The 13,875-nt window shown below is 37.5% G+C and overlaps 1 protein-coding gene across 1 annotated transcript in view; it reads right to left on the bottom strand.

The window, feature by feature from the left end:
- LOC139115282 (protein mono-ADP-ribosyltransferase TIPARP-like) overlaps positions 1 to 13,875 on the bottom strand; it is a 50,302-nt gene that overhangs the window by 10,369 nt on the left and 26,058 nt on the right. The window lies entirely within an intron of this gene.

Genomic DNA, 13,875 nt, shown 5'->3' with positions numbered 1-13,875 from the left:
TTGTCGAGAATCTGGCCAATGGTGTCATGCTGGAGCCTTCGGAAGGAAATAGGAGGGGGAACAATAGAATGGGGAGCCTCCTCTTCTTTTCGGATCTTTTAATATCATGCGCTTCTAATCCAAAAGCACCTTCTAGCCTCATGGAATCCTAGCTTGCCTATTCGTATTTCCTCGTAGGCCCACATGTGTTCTTTTTAATGTGTTCTCATTTTTCTAAATGAATATTCCTATCTGTTCGCATGTGGGCTCAGTGGCTTATTTTTTGTTTAAAGATCTGGAAAGGGTGAAGTTTCCTTAACGGTGTTGGGGCCTTGTTGGATGGAAAGGAAGCTAAGAAAGGGGAGTTCTCATAATGGTTTTTGGATCCTTCCTTGGGGAAATGGAGGCTTAGGGAGGATTGGTCGCACTATAATCCCAGAATTGGCAGTATCTATACTACTCAAAACATCATATGATACTTGTCGATGATGTGTAATCGACCATAACATTAAATGAAAGCATACGTCCTAAAATTTAACACAGTCGACTGAAATTGCTGGGTTACAGGCAATTACTTTCCTATATCGACAATTCTATCACACCAGTATATTGATGACGCAAATACTTTATCTGATTGGTCAAGATGTTTAAATAACTGTGGTATATTTGGAATATACCACGGTTGGAACTGGAACGAGCTCTCAGCTAATGGAAAATGCCTTTTTTGACATGGTATGACAGAATTTAAATTAACATTATGGTATAATAGCAATAAACCAACTCCGCAAGGGGTAAACCACTCGATTTTGACCTGATCACGACATATATGCACTCGCTATCGCTCGTACACATATATTATGAACTGGTCCAAGTCTCGTGGCATACTGTTGCTGTGTCTTGTTTATTGCTTAATTCAATTATTTGAATACCACACATGCACAATATATTAGTACATTTTACATGAACGAATAATACAGGCAATAGTCTTAGATGATTACCTTTGGTACATACTCCACCTGAAAGGGTTTTGAATGTGCTCAATGGCAAGAATGGTGAAGGTAGACATATCCATTGTTTTCCTGAAGAGTTTCTCAACAGACATATAATTTTGTGACGATGGTGGTAGAGCGTAGCGAATAAAGTCAACATCCTTTGGCATAGGTTTCCAGGACAGTGGTAGAGTTGAACAAGACTCGGATGGTTGCTGTGTTCTGAAGATTCAGAGAAAAGAAGTGATTATAGAATGAAAGTCACGATAAATTGCTGAAACTATTGATAGCATCGCTTCATTAGAAGGACAAAACAGCACTTGGGGATCATTCCATTGCATTGTACCAGTCACACATTCGAGTCTAAACAGCATAACACGATTGGGACTAATTTGAGATAATTGGATCTTCAAATTTTTCAAATTTCTCAAAAGTGTGAGGTGCTCTATAGTTTAATGTTGCAATATTACAAATTACTCATAAAAACAAGTGTATAGCTTAAAAAGAAAAGCAGATGAGCTTACATTGGCAGATGATACCGACATTACTTCACTATCCAATTATTCCAAATTAATTCCAATCGTCTTGCATATAAAACTTCAGTAATATACAGGAACATTTAACATATTTTGAATTCATGATGCCCACTCAAATTATTCCCGGGGGGAGGGGGCATGATGATAAAACTCACTATATGCAATTGCCTTATAGACTTTACAGCGTGTGCAGGTGTTGCAATCATAAAATAGGCAACAACTTTGCTAGGTCATTTTAGGGGTAGGGATTTAGCTTAGCGATTTTGACAGTGATGTCTTTGCCAGGTGACTGGGTGCCGTATTGTGGGTTCGAATCTGATCGAGAATTCAATGAATAGCATAGAAATACCCAAGTTACTCAAAATAATGAGGTGGTAAACGTTACCTTTATAAACTCTAAACCATCTTGTATCATAGGGTTTTGTTATAGTTGCTCTTAATTGAGATTTACAATTAGTAAATCTAGTATCTGAAATACTAGATAAAAAGTCTCTGGCTCTAGCTCTTCGCGATCATATATGCTAATACAAGTGTCCCTATATGTGACATGTATGATGATCATGTGTGCTCCCTATTGTAACATGTTGCAGGAACTTCTTGCTAGAATGTTTCAAATAGGTCATTTGCCTTAAAATTCAATACAGCAAAGAATTCGAGCCAAACAAGCAGGATTTATTTTAAACTAACAAAACCATAGACATTCAATAAGAAGGCTGGTGTTGCATGGGTCATTTAGTTACCTATTTACAATAGATTTCTGGGTTTATAATTACAAAACACTTTATTTAAGCTTTGCCTTGATTGGACCGACAGACTTTGCAGCTCTGACAATACAATTGCAAAACAACCTTATCTGCATAAATTCAGGCAGACGATCGAGCTGGAGATTATTAGTCGAGATAAGATGGCTGGACGGATCAGATTCGTGAATGCAAATGAGTGGGATAGTAGGTTTGGTGCTAAATGTAGCACTAAACGACGGAAATTTGAATCCTAATTTGTGCGATTCTGCAAGTTTCCTGTGGTGGCCCATATGTGCCACCGCTTGCCAAAATTTGGATTGAGTCCGCGACATTGGAGTTTTCACTTGCACACGTGGGTCGCCTTAAGTTCCTGCTTCTGTCGACAACACAGACCTTATTTTCGAAAATTGTGGAAAACCATTTGGACACATATAATTATTGCATATTGAATTTTGACGTCATTATGAATCAGCCCTAAAATACCATTATCCAATTCTGACCAAAATACACAGAACATACCTGGTCAACAGATCTTTAATGCTAGTTGGTGATAAGTACACCGGTCTCCGTCTAACCTCCCTCTTGGAATCATTCTCCCAGTTTATTTCACGCATAGATGGACTGAATTCTACCGTATAGTGAAAATCACCATTCATAAACGAGCAGGTACTGACCTCAGACAAATACGTCATTTCGATCATATCATCTATTGCCTGTAATATATAAGAATCTATAAATGTAACATTTTAACCTAATCTAAATATTTGTAATTGCATTTAGATCTGAATCATTTGAATATTTGTTATGTTAGTCATCTACCATGTCCGGACATATGATTCACTTCAACTGCTTGGATAGCGTACACGAGATATCGTCATTGCCAATAAGGCCCGGTACCTTGCCCTTGATCTCCGTAAGATTTCCGTAAAATTCTCTTTTAAGTATGGTTATACCATGGAGAACCATATTTTAAAAAGCCCAAAACCCAAATTTTATATGCTACAATAGCAATAGCTTTCTCTGGATGTATATATAGTACTCTTGACTTTAGTACTATGTGCTCCAAATACATGTATATACATGCATAGCCAAGCGGTTCACACTGTATGTCGCGTATCGTACTCACATCTCGTGTATATCCGTTTGCGATAGGGTTTATCGCTTAAACAGACCTACCACAACATTGCCATCAGTGAGGCAAATTAACTTTGTTGACTTGAAATGATACAAATCTTTATATGACTGACTTTAAAACCATGCAAAGTAAGTGAGATTTGCCAAAGAGACTCAATTCGTGTGCCATCTCTTACCGCGCACAAATATTTGAAGTATGGGCTTTTTCTTACAATATATATTTCTCAGTTAATCTGTCAAAATAAATTATTATATTTTGCATAAACGTACACCTATATCGCCATTCACTCACCAGACCACCGCTAGAAAGGCCATAAGGTTTCCAAACATCCTCAGAGTCTTTAAAGTACCATCTCCACCTAGTAGCTAAGCTACACTCAGAACTGGTTTTAGGATCAGCCAAGTTGTAGGATGGAGTCGATAGGCGATAAATCCAACCGACATTCTCCCTGATTTCATTGCTTCCATCCCTGTGTATATTCTCAACAGACATGTCATCGAAGTTTACTGACAGATCATTGGTATTTTCCAAGCCACAAATTGCAGATTCGCACCTGAAATGTACACAGTAGCCTACAAGTGATTAGTTTGTAAAAGGACTCGAATAATTCTGTTTTCGGGTTCATCCGAGAATTCCAAAGGCATCGCTTGTCATTCTTATTAGCAACAAGCTGAACTCTCTGTATTCAAGCAACTGTGTTTTTCGTTTTTGACTTGAGCAGTTTATAAAGCGATGCTTTGTTGGAATCGGTAGTAATTGCTAAATCTCCAAAGTATGATTCGCGCCAAAATTCATGCACTAACCTCACTCTGAGTATTATACCGTGATGTTATTTTCCTTGACAAACTCACAAGTAGCGTTTGCAATGACGGCCATTTTGCGAACATGGTCAATACATCTGGAACACAGTACTTCACACGAGATTGTGCACCACCTTTGTTGAAGATCGATTCCCTTCAAGGTTGTGCTGGGTCTTATACCGAAGCACAGAAAAGGTTTGATTAAAAAAATGTAAGTCAAAGGTTGCATTGCAATCTTGTACAAAGGTTAATGCCCAAAGTTTGAATGAGGTTATTTTCGAAGGTTAAATACAGCTTTAACCTTAAAACCTTCGTTAAATGTTTACAATGAATTCAACAACCGTAGTTTTCTGAAAGGTTGGACAAAGGTTACTTTCACAAGGTTACTTAAAGCTTCAGCCTTAGAACCTTCGTCATATGTTTACAATGAACCTTTCGACAACCTTAGTTTTTTGAAAGGTTGGACAAAGGTTACCTTCACAAGGTGCAATAAAGTTTTGAACCGGGGACATTTGTTCAAGTTTGACTTGAACCTTCAGCTAGTTGTTTCTAATAGGTATGTCGCGCGAAGGTCGTTTCTGAAGGTTATATACAGAATTGTCCAGAGTGTACTTGACTAATAATAATTATGCCGGGTCAACTTCACTCCCTGGTCTTAGGCTTTTCTACGTTATACCTTATATCGTCGCAGAAACAGACAAACCGAAGCTGAGTGGTCATGCACTGCTGTATGAATAATATCGTGATCGTAACTTTTACACTTCACCAGTCTGATATGTGTGTCGTCAGCGCTGGTCATATACCATGTGGAAAGAGGCGGTGTCCGAATTACACCTTGTGGGATAAGCAAAACCGAAGCAACAGAGAAATGCGGAAACTATACTGAAAAGCGTGTTTTATAAGCGATTTCGCTTTTTGAGTAGAAAAATTGCTTCATTATAATGCAATATCATATCATACATTATAATAATAACGTTATTTTGACTTGCACTCGACAGAGAATCACCATCGTCCATATTGAAATGAAAACGAGGTAATAATACAAGTTGTCGGAATTTAAATGTTGTTTTTCATGCCCATCCGGGTAGTCCGGCTTTGACAAATGGTCTGGCAAACACACTGGACCTCACTATAAGCATGGAGGTAGGAAGAGACAGAGCTCTGACCGCTGAACATTTTGCAAGGGCTCTGAATATCAAAACACCACAACTTTTTGCCGGATCTTACATACACGATCTTCAAGGTAAGTTTCCACTTAACATACGCAGACGACAAAATGTTTCAAGAAATTACCGTTTGTGAATATTTAACACCTAAAAATGAAAATGAACGTTGTACCTGGCTAATCTTTAAATGAATGGAGTAATTTCGTGACAAATGTATTGTAAATATCGTGACATGATTGATTAATGCCAACAAAACTGAAGTATCAGTATTTGGTTTATCGATGATAGTTTGACAACATCGCACCACGATGCGATGGTCAACAGAAGGACGCATTTATCAAAGTGGTTTTGTCTCCCTGACTGTTTTGACACGATCCTAGATTTTGTTTCGGATATTCCTGACATCTGACCTAGCTGCAGTACAGTATCGGCTCGAGGTTAACTCGGGTATTTTGGTCGGACGACAATTTGTCGTCCGACCCAAAAACCCAGGCAAATGTGTCTTCAATGTACACTGCAAGTTTCGTCAACTTTGGTCCAGTCAATCAAGATATACATCCTAAATTAGGAAATTTAATTAAATATGCAATTTAGGAATTTGCCCGCGTAAAGATGTTTAACGACTTTCAATAATGTTATAATATCTTCAATGTACAAAGCAAGTTTCATCAACTTTGGTACAGTAAATTTAGATAAATATCCCTAATTGGAGAATTTCATTTAATGTGCAAATTCGAAATTAACCGGATTAAAAATGCGGAATGAATTTGAATATTGTTGTATCACAGTATCTTCAATGTGCCTAGCAAATTTCGTCAACTTTGGTTGAGTCAATCGACATATATCCCCAATTAGAAAGGTTTATTAAATATGTAAATTAGGAATTGCCTGAAGTAAAATGCGTATTAACTTCCAATAATGTTATATCATAATAGCTTCAATGTACATAACAAATTTCGTCAACTTTGGTCGTCCATTCACATAAATATCCCTAATTAGGAAAGTTCATTAAATATACAAATTAATTATATAATGTCATCCCTTAATACCTTTCACAGCTGATATATGTTGCATGTGATTAACATTTTTTAGCAAATCTCATCAAATTGTGTGCAGTCGTTCTCAATGTATATCCATTTTTTCAAAAATCATCATGCAAATGAGCAAAAAGTATGCAAGTCACACCTACCAAAAGCTTCTTAGTTCTTGCCATTTGCTAAATGAATGTATGTACCACATTTGATTCTGATCTTATCAGCTGTTTTTGAGATATCGGACAAACATACAGACAGATAAACAGACAGACACACAGACACACAGGAACACAGACACACGGACAGACATAGCTCCTACATTAGCTCAGTCCAACAGAACATGCTCCTTTCGTAAATTTCAGAGGGGAATACACAGACTGAGAAAATCTCATTCACAGGAAAATTTAGTGATTTCAGCTAAATGGCAGATTTGCTGACACTTATTGCTAATATTTATCAAATGACATGAAGTTTTGTACCTAAACTACAGACAAGGAAAGTATAATTAACATTAGATTGCAATTTGAGATATAGCTAATGATTATCAAAACAATCCAGTGTGTTGTGTCATTTAATATGCTGCCATTTGTTGTTCAAGTTGATTTAAAGGAATTTATTAAAATGTGTATTCACTAAAAATATGTTGTGTACATGAGACAATTATCAACTGTCGTGACAAAAAGGCAATTTGATGTTACGAGCCAGTATGGCTCTGTAACTTTCATAATTTTTCACTATTTTTGTCCTTAATGTATACTGCATTTTCTTTTCGTACTCCCTAAATCAAAGTGAACACTGGTCTGGATAAGATTAAAATGCAAATGATAACAGTGTAGTTTACAAATTCATGTATTGGCCCTGCGTTGACGAGCTAAGCAATTGTTTCAATATGTTTCCAGGAGTCAAACAAGAACTTATAACTGGCATCCAAAAGAAAAAAATGCAAAAAGTCATCAAACTGGTCCTTATGATTCCTGAACAAAGCAAAATGAAAAAAAAAATCTTGGCAAACACAGTTTATACAAGACAAATGTGAAGAAGATTTATTGCAATTAAAATAAAACTTTGGAAAAATATACTTAAAAGCAATCTGTCACATTGATAAAACCTACCTGAGATGAATTGTCAAAATGACTGATATTAAATTTTAAACAGAACTTGTATAAATGTATTGTGCTTTGCTATTCTTGAGGATTGAATTTCACTCTAGTTGTCAACGATATTGTAAGCTATAAACGCTATACCTGTAGGCTATGTTGAAAAGCCAAGCACTGGGCATTTCATCATACTGTATGATCTATAGAACAAGAAAGTGCAACTGTAATAAGTTAGTACAAAATTACTGTAAAAATCATCAAAAGTTACCACTACTGTACTTCAAAAGGAGTAAACCTTCAGATAATATTGGCAGCACAAAGCTTTGAGACAGGTTGCATATGACAACCATTGTCAAAGGTCAGCAGGTCAATGGATCATTAAAGATCAGAAAGTCAAAGATTCAACAATGGTTGATATGTTGAAGCTTCAAATAAAATGAGAGCTGCAGTAAAGGTCGGTAAGTTGAAGATTTAACAGAGGTCAGAAAAAGGAAGCTTCAAAAGAGGTAGGTATGTTGAAGCTTCGACAAAGGTCAGAAAGAGGAAGCATAGAAAGAGGTGGGTATGCTGAAGCGTCAACAAAGGTAAGAAAGCAGAAGCTTCGAAAGAGGTTGGTATGTTGAAGGTTCGACAAATGTCAGGAGGTCAATAATTCAACAAAACTGGACAGTAAAGCTTTCGCTAAAGGTTTGTTGATCAAAGCTTCAACAAATAGGCAAACCTTGGTTGAAGGTTAACATCACAAATCTTCAATTAATCTTGGCACGGAAATTGGTTTTCGAAGCTTTGGCATGAAGCTTCGTCTGAGCTTTAAACAAGCTTTCCTAAACGTGTTGCCTAATAGCCTGTGTAGCACATGTACTACGAAATTGTTAGCTTAGCTGTAAATGTCAGTGGTACTGTATAACATACATCTATACACCATAATATCTAACCTTTTTGTATGTTATCATAAAATAGAAGTAAGCACAACAAAATGAAGTAGAAGTCATCTCTCTATACCTGTCAGCTATACCCCTCCTGTCTGGTCAACATAGCAAAATGTATTTTCGATAACAGCATTAACGTCTTGTGGAAATATATATTTTGCCTCAGAAAAATGATGGAACTTTGATGTCGTTTGGTGAGGATTCCGAAGGCAAAACACTCAAATCCTTTCCTCTGGAAAAAAATCTGGTCGGCATATTTGATTTTTATCCAGTGTTCCTTCAGGTAATACACGCCTCGAAGGTGAAAAATTTAAACTTTTGCTCAAACTTTCCTTATTGAAACTTTCAAACATTCTCATACCAAGTCGATAATAAACATCTGCGGGCGCCTTTCAAAGTTTAGTACTAGAAAAGCAAATTACCTACTTTTACGGCATTTCGAAATTTAAAATTGCCACCCTCCCTGTCTAAACCCTATAAGAAAAAACAAAATTTTCTCTTTTCCAAAAACTAAGACGGTATTTGTTCCAAGGGCTTTAAATTAGCCCAGGCAACTGAAGATCAGAAAAGAATTATTATATTTTGAGAGTTTGAATTTCAGATCCGGGGAACGTTTTGAAGTAATTTCTTCAGAGCATACAAACATTACATTTCCTTAGCGCGTTTGCTTCCACTTTTGTTTTCAAAATAGCTCAATTTCAAAAGAACTCTTTTAGAATGAGATTAATGCCTCATTTTACATGTTTCGCAGATATCGAAATGTACTAAGGAAGCACAAAGTAGCTTCTACAGTATGAAACAGCGAATTTCTCCATACCTGTCAGTTATATTCATTTCTGTCTTGTCCGCATCACAGAATTCTTTTTCGATAAGAGTATTAACGTCTTCTGGGAATGTATATCTTGATTTCGAAAGATGAAAACATTCAGATGTCGTTGGGTGTGCATGTGATGACCTTTGGTCCTCCAATATCCACTGGTATGGCAAGGAAAAATGTTCACTCTGACAGGAGACACCTTTATCGCACTTTCCGAGTAAGTTGTCAACGCAAATTGTGACAACTGTATCGGATGCCCAATCTGCTTCCTCAGTCAGGGGAACGAGTGACGTTTTCTTGAGAGATTTGTTTCCACCCACTGGAACGAGAACTACTCCCAGAATTTGACGCTCCTCCAGATTTGCTAGCCCGTACCTTTCAAGTATGTCCCTCGTGTGTCGTGAGTCTAAGTCATGGCATAGGTGACATTTGTTCGTATCGATCACTTTGCAGCGTGACTGATTGTTCATAATGTAACCTCTGCAAAGATGTAATGACAACTGTCTCCTCTGCTGCAGCCATCCTCCCCATAGTCACTGCATACAAAGGGCACTGAGAGTCGCGTTATAATTCGTATTTCCTCATCACTGAAGCTATCGAGCTGCATCTGCTTCAGATTATGCAGTGTATCTTTTCCATGAAAGTTGTGTGCGAATTTGCACTTACTTCCAAATCTGCAAAATCCGGCGACGTAGGTCTTGCAGACATGAAGGAATCTGCAAGAAGTTTTCCTACATTTCCAAACTGAATTATAGCTGAAACAGACACGACATTTTGGCTCAAAAACTGAAACTTTTGGTTTCCCGTTTCCATCTGTATGCATGGGGAATTTGTTCTTGTGTTTCGTTAACCATATGTCGACATCTACTCCAGGTGGAAATGCTTGGGTGTCTGCCCTAAGTTTCTCATATGTTACTGTCCCTTGATATTTTTGAACGAGCAAGGTTAAAATGTCAAGTTCAGTTGGCTCTTTTATTGCTGGAGGAAAGCACTTGGTTCTAGAAACAAAGGCGGCGCCGTTTGTCTTAGTTCTGCTTCCAATACCTGTACTGTCTGGTGCTGAGGTCATATTGGCTGTTTCTGAAGAATTATGACCTTATAACCGCATTCGAAACGACAAGAGGGTAGCGTTTACGAGCTACTTTGCAATAAAGGTCATCGACATGTCAACATATCCACAGAGTCACTTCTTGATAACTAGCTACGCTATTACTTCCTGGTCAAAATAGCCATAAGGCTATAGCATTGTAGGTGTACAAAGTCCACAATCAGAAGTATATCTGGGACTTTATGTTCCAACCGTCGGAAACTATATCCAAATTGAATATCACTGTCTTTAGTGGCGAGAGTTTTTCAGCACTGAGCCTGCAGTTCATAATAAGGATGTCCTAGTTTCAACTGTGAAGAGCACAGTCATGAATAATAATGACTTACGTCGCGTTAATGACCAGTCCAAAGAGCCTGCAGGTGCATGTTGTACGTTCCTACCACAGTCTTGGGTCAAGACGAGGCTATCTTGGATTGAGACTGTTAGTGCTACTGACGCTTGGACATCAAAAGACGGTATGTAACCAACGTAAAAGTTGCTGCGTAATTAATATGAATATGTATGAATTACATGAATAATTAATGAAGACGCCATCTTATATGTTGCAGGTTACATCCATTTACTGCTTTGTTCTGAGTACGTGACAACTCAAAAGTGCATTGGAACCTATTGGCTTGCAGTGTGCTGGCCTGTGGACACGACTGTACATGTGACTTGAACTCAATATCGGCCAAAATTCGCTTTATTTGTGTTTTTTAAATAATCTATCAGACTATTTGGCTCTATCACTATCCCAAATGTTTGGTAATTCGGAAGCAAATTATCATCTAGTTCATTTTCGTCATTATCCCGTATAAGTGAATGACCTTCAATTTCAGTTTTTGTTTTCCTGCTATTAACAATCGCCAGTCGGTCATAAATATCAATAAAACCGCAAAAATCTAAACTAGCCGATTTCAAGTTTATAACTATGGTGTGATACGGTATCTGGTTGTCTGCAGGTATCTAGAATTTCAATGAAGTTGACGTTTTACGAAGCAATATCCATATCCAGCCCTTGCGATGCATTTCGGGTAATTCACAACATAAACAATTTTCCAAAAGAGCGTTTCAAGACTGCATACGAGACAAATACTTCGCTGTACAGCAAACGGTATGAATTGCAGTTTGGTAATTTTTTAAGTATACAATAATAACAGAATTTTAAATCTAATCAACAATATTCATAGTCATAAACTTATTAATTGGTTAACACTTTTGCTGTGACTAATAATGCCTTATGACCATGTTGGTTTAATTAAAAATATTAAATAGAAAGGTTCCATGATCAGTTTGGCTAAGACTATAGGATTGGGCTGCCCGCCGATCTACTATAGTGAACAAAAGCAGACATACCTTACTTGCTGGTTTGTCCAGAGTAATCAATCAATGCATGGTGTTCAACAACGTCACCAGAATTCATTTCAACATATTTGAAAACTGTTTACTCATGTTGACAATCTAATCAAGGCGAATTGGAAGCCGTGTTTCTGACAATTGCAAAGCACTCTAATTCGATGACTTTGCAGTGAAGACAGCGCGAAAGAACGGAAGGGTCGCGTCAGATATTTAGAAGCCCAGTTCAGAACAAAAGACAAATGGTCTCATCGCCTCTGCTGCACTGCATCATGACATTCAGAAAGTACGTTGAAAAATCAAATGTCCTTCTTCTTAACAATGTATTACAATTTTCGTTTCTTTTAACATTTAACGCAAGAGGATATTTACTTTCGCTTTCTCGGATTCTACGAAATCTCACGCAATACGACCTAACCTTAAACAACAAAAGCTTAAACATGCTAACAAGGATCAGCGTTGTTCGCGTACAACGTACTATGACTTGGTTATGTTACTTTTAGTAAGACAAGCAAACTCTGACGTCAAAAGATGACATGGAACAGTCACTGAAACCTATAGGCCAAAACTTGAGGACGGTTCTCTGTCAGTGGAATCCACATTTTCACTTCACTCGATCACCATTGAAACATGGAGCTCAGAGGCTCAGATCGATCCATTGTGGGTCAAAGGTTAAATAAACCTGTTGGTCATGCGTGTCTCTGTGTGAAAAGCGTCTTCAGAAAAATTCTAATCGGCGAATGCCTGAAATATCCATCGCCTTGCCAATGTGGGTCGGCAGAATATATAATGATATTCCCGTTTACTTTCAACCGACAAAGATATCCCGCATCAGGAATATCCGAAATCTAATATTTTAGTGCTATTTAGCTTTAAGACGTGGATCTTTTTCGACATGAATGGTACATGACGTCTATGCCTGCCGAAGAACACAGCTGCAAATAGCGAATCGTGTAACTGTTCTACAATCGTAAGTCTAATAATAATAATTAATTATGGGTTCTTATATAGCGCACATATCCACAAGTTCATGTGCTCAAGGCGCTTTACAATTATTGTTATTATCCCTGGTCACTGGACCTAATATGATACCACTCAACTCCCTGGGGAGCAAACAACAGCTCACATGTGCAGCCAATAAGCGCAGCAGAGCTAAACGCACACATTGCAACCACTGTCCTACCAGGTACCCATCACTCCTGGGTGGGGAGAAGCAATGAGGAATAAAGTGCCTTGCTCAAGGACACAACACCATGGCCATGCCGTCTTGTTTAAGGTGGTGTGTGCCTTGAAGCTGAAAGACTTGAACTTTCGCCCAAAACTTCCTAAAGGAAACTTTCGAACAATCTCTCACCAAATCAAAAATTAAAATTAGGGCTCACAGTACAGTTTGGTACTAGACAGACAAAATTACCTGAATTTTACCGATATATGAAATGGCCGCCGTTCGTTTGTTAACTCTACGGGGAAAATTATATATTCGTTTTCTAAAAACCCAGCTGGTGATTTTTTTCTCCAGTGTTTTAAAATTGGCCCTCAAAAGTGATAGATCAGAAAAGCATAGTAAAATTTTAGTGTCCGGCTATCTATCCCCGAGGTGAAGTATCTGCTAATTCTTATTTAAACGTATGTGTCATCCCCGTAAGCAAACGAATTGCATTTGTATTAATAACGCTTACTTTGTAGTTTACTAACAAAATGTCGAGATGTAAACCACACACGATCACTTCAACAAACTTAATGAATATACTTCTGTCCATTCCCCCAAATTTAGACGTGAGGTAAGATGACTGCCACGTATGGCTTTAAATTTTTACTCATTTGAGTTCCTTTCAATATGTGTCTTGTTTATTATTAGTAAGCCAAAGAGCTGAGATAAAGGCAGTGCCAAGCTCGGAAGTGAAAGTTTAAAATTTTGCTCGCACTTTGCTGAAAGTATCCATGTTTTATCTGTAACGTGCCTATTATTTATCCTGAAACATCCTCCAAATTACATTTTATCAGTACCTAATGCATATGTAGGCCATCGCGTCTGAAGATGCACCAGGCATTTTAGTAGGTATGCTGTTGAGTCAAGGTACAAGTGAATAATGTATAAAAGTGCAGAAAAGTACTTTGAAAATATACTTGTTTTTGATGAAATTTATGGTTAATACCATTTTTAGAAGGTTATATGTCCTGAAATACTTTGATTGTGTTAATACTTT

This window comes from Ptychodera flava, chromosome 2 (genome assembly GCF_041260155.1).
Source record: "Ptychodera flava strain L36383 chromosome 2, AS_Pfla_20210202, whole genome shotgun sequence".
NCBI classification, from domain to species: Eukaryota; Metazoa; Hemichordata; class Enteropneusta; family Ptychoderidae; genus Ptychodera; species Ptychodera flava.
This window is presented reverse-complemented; position numbering and strand designations above follow the sequence as displayed.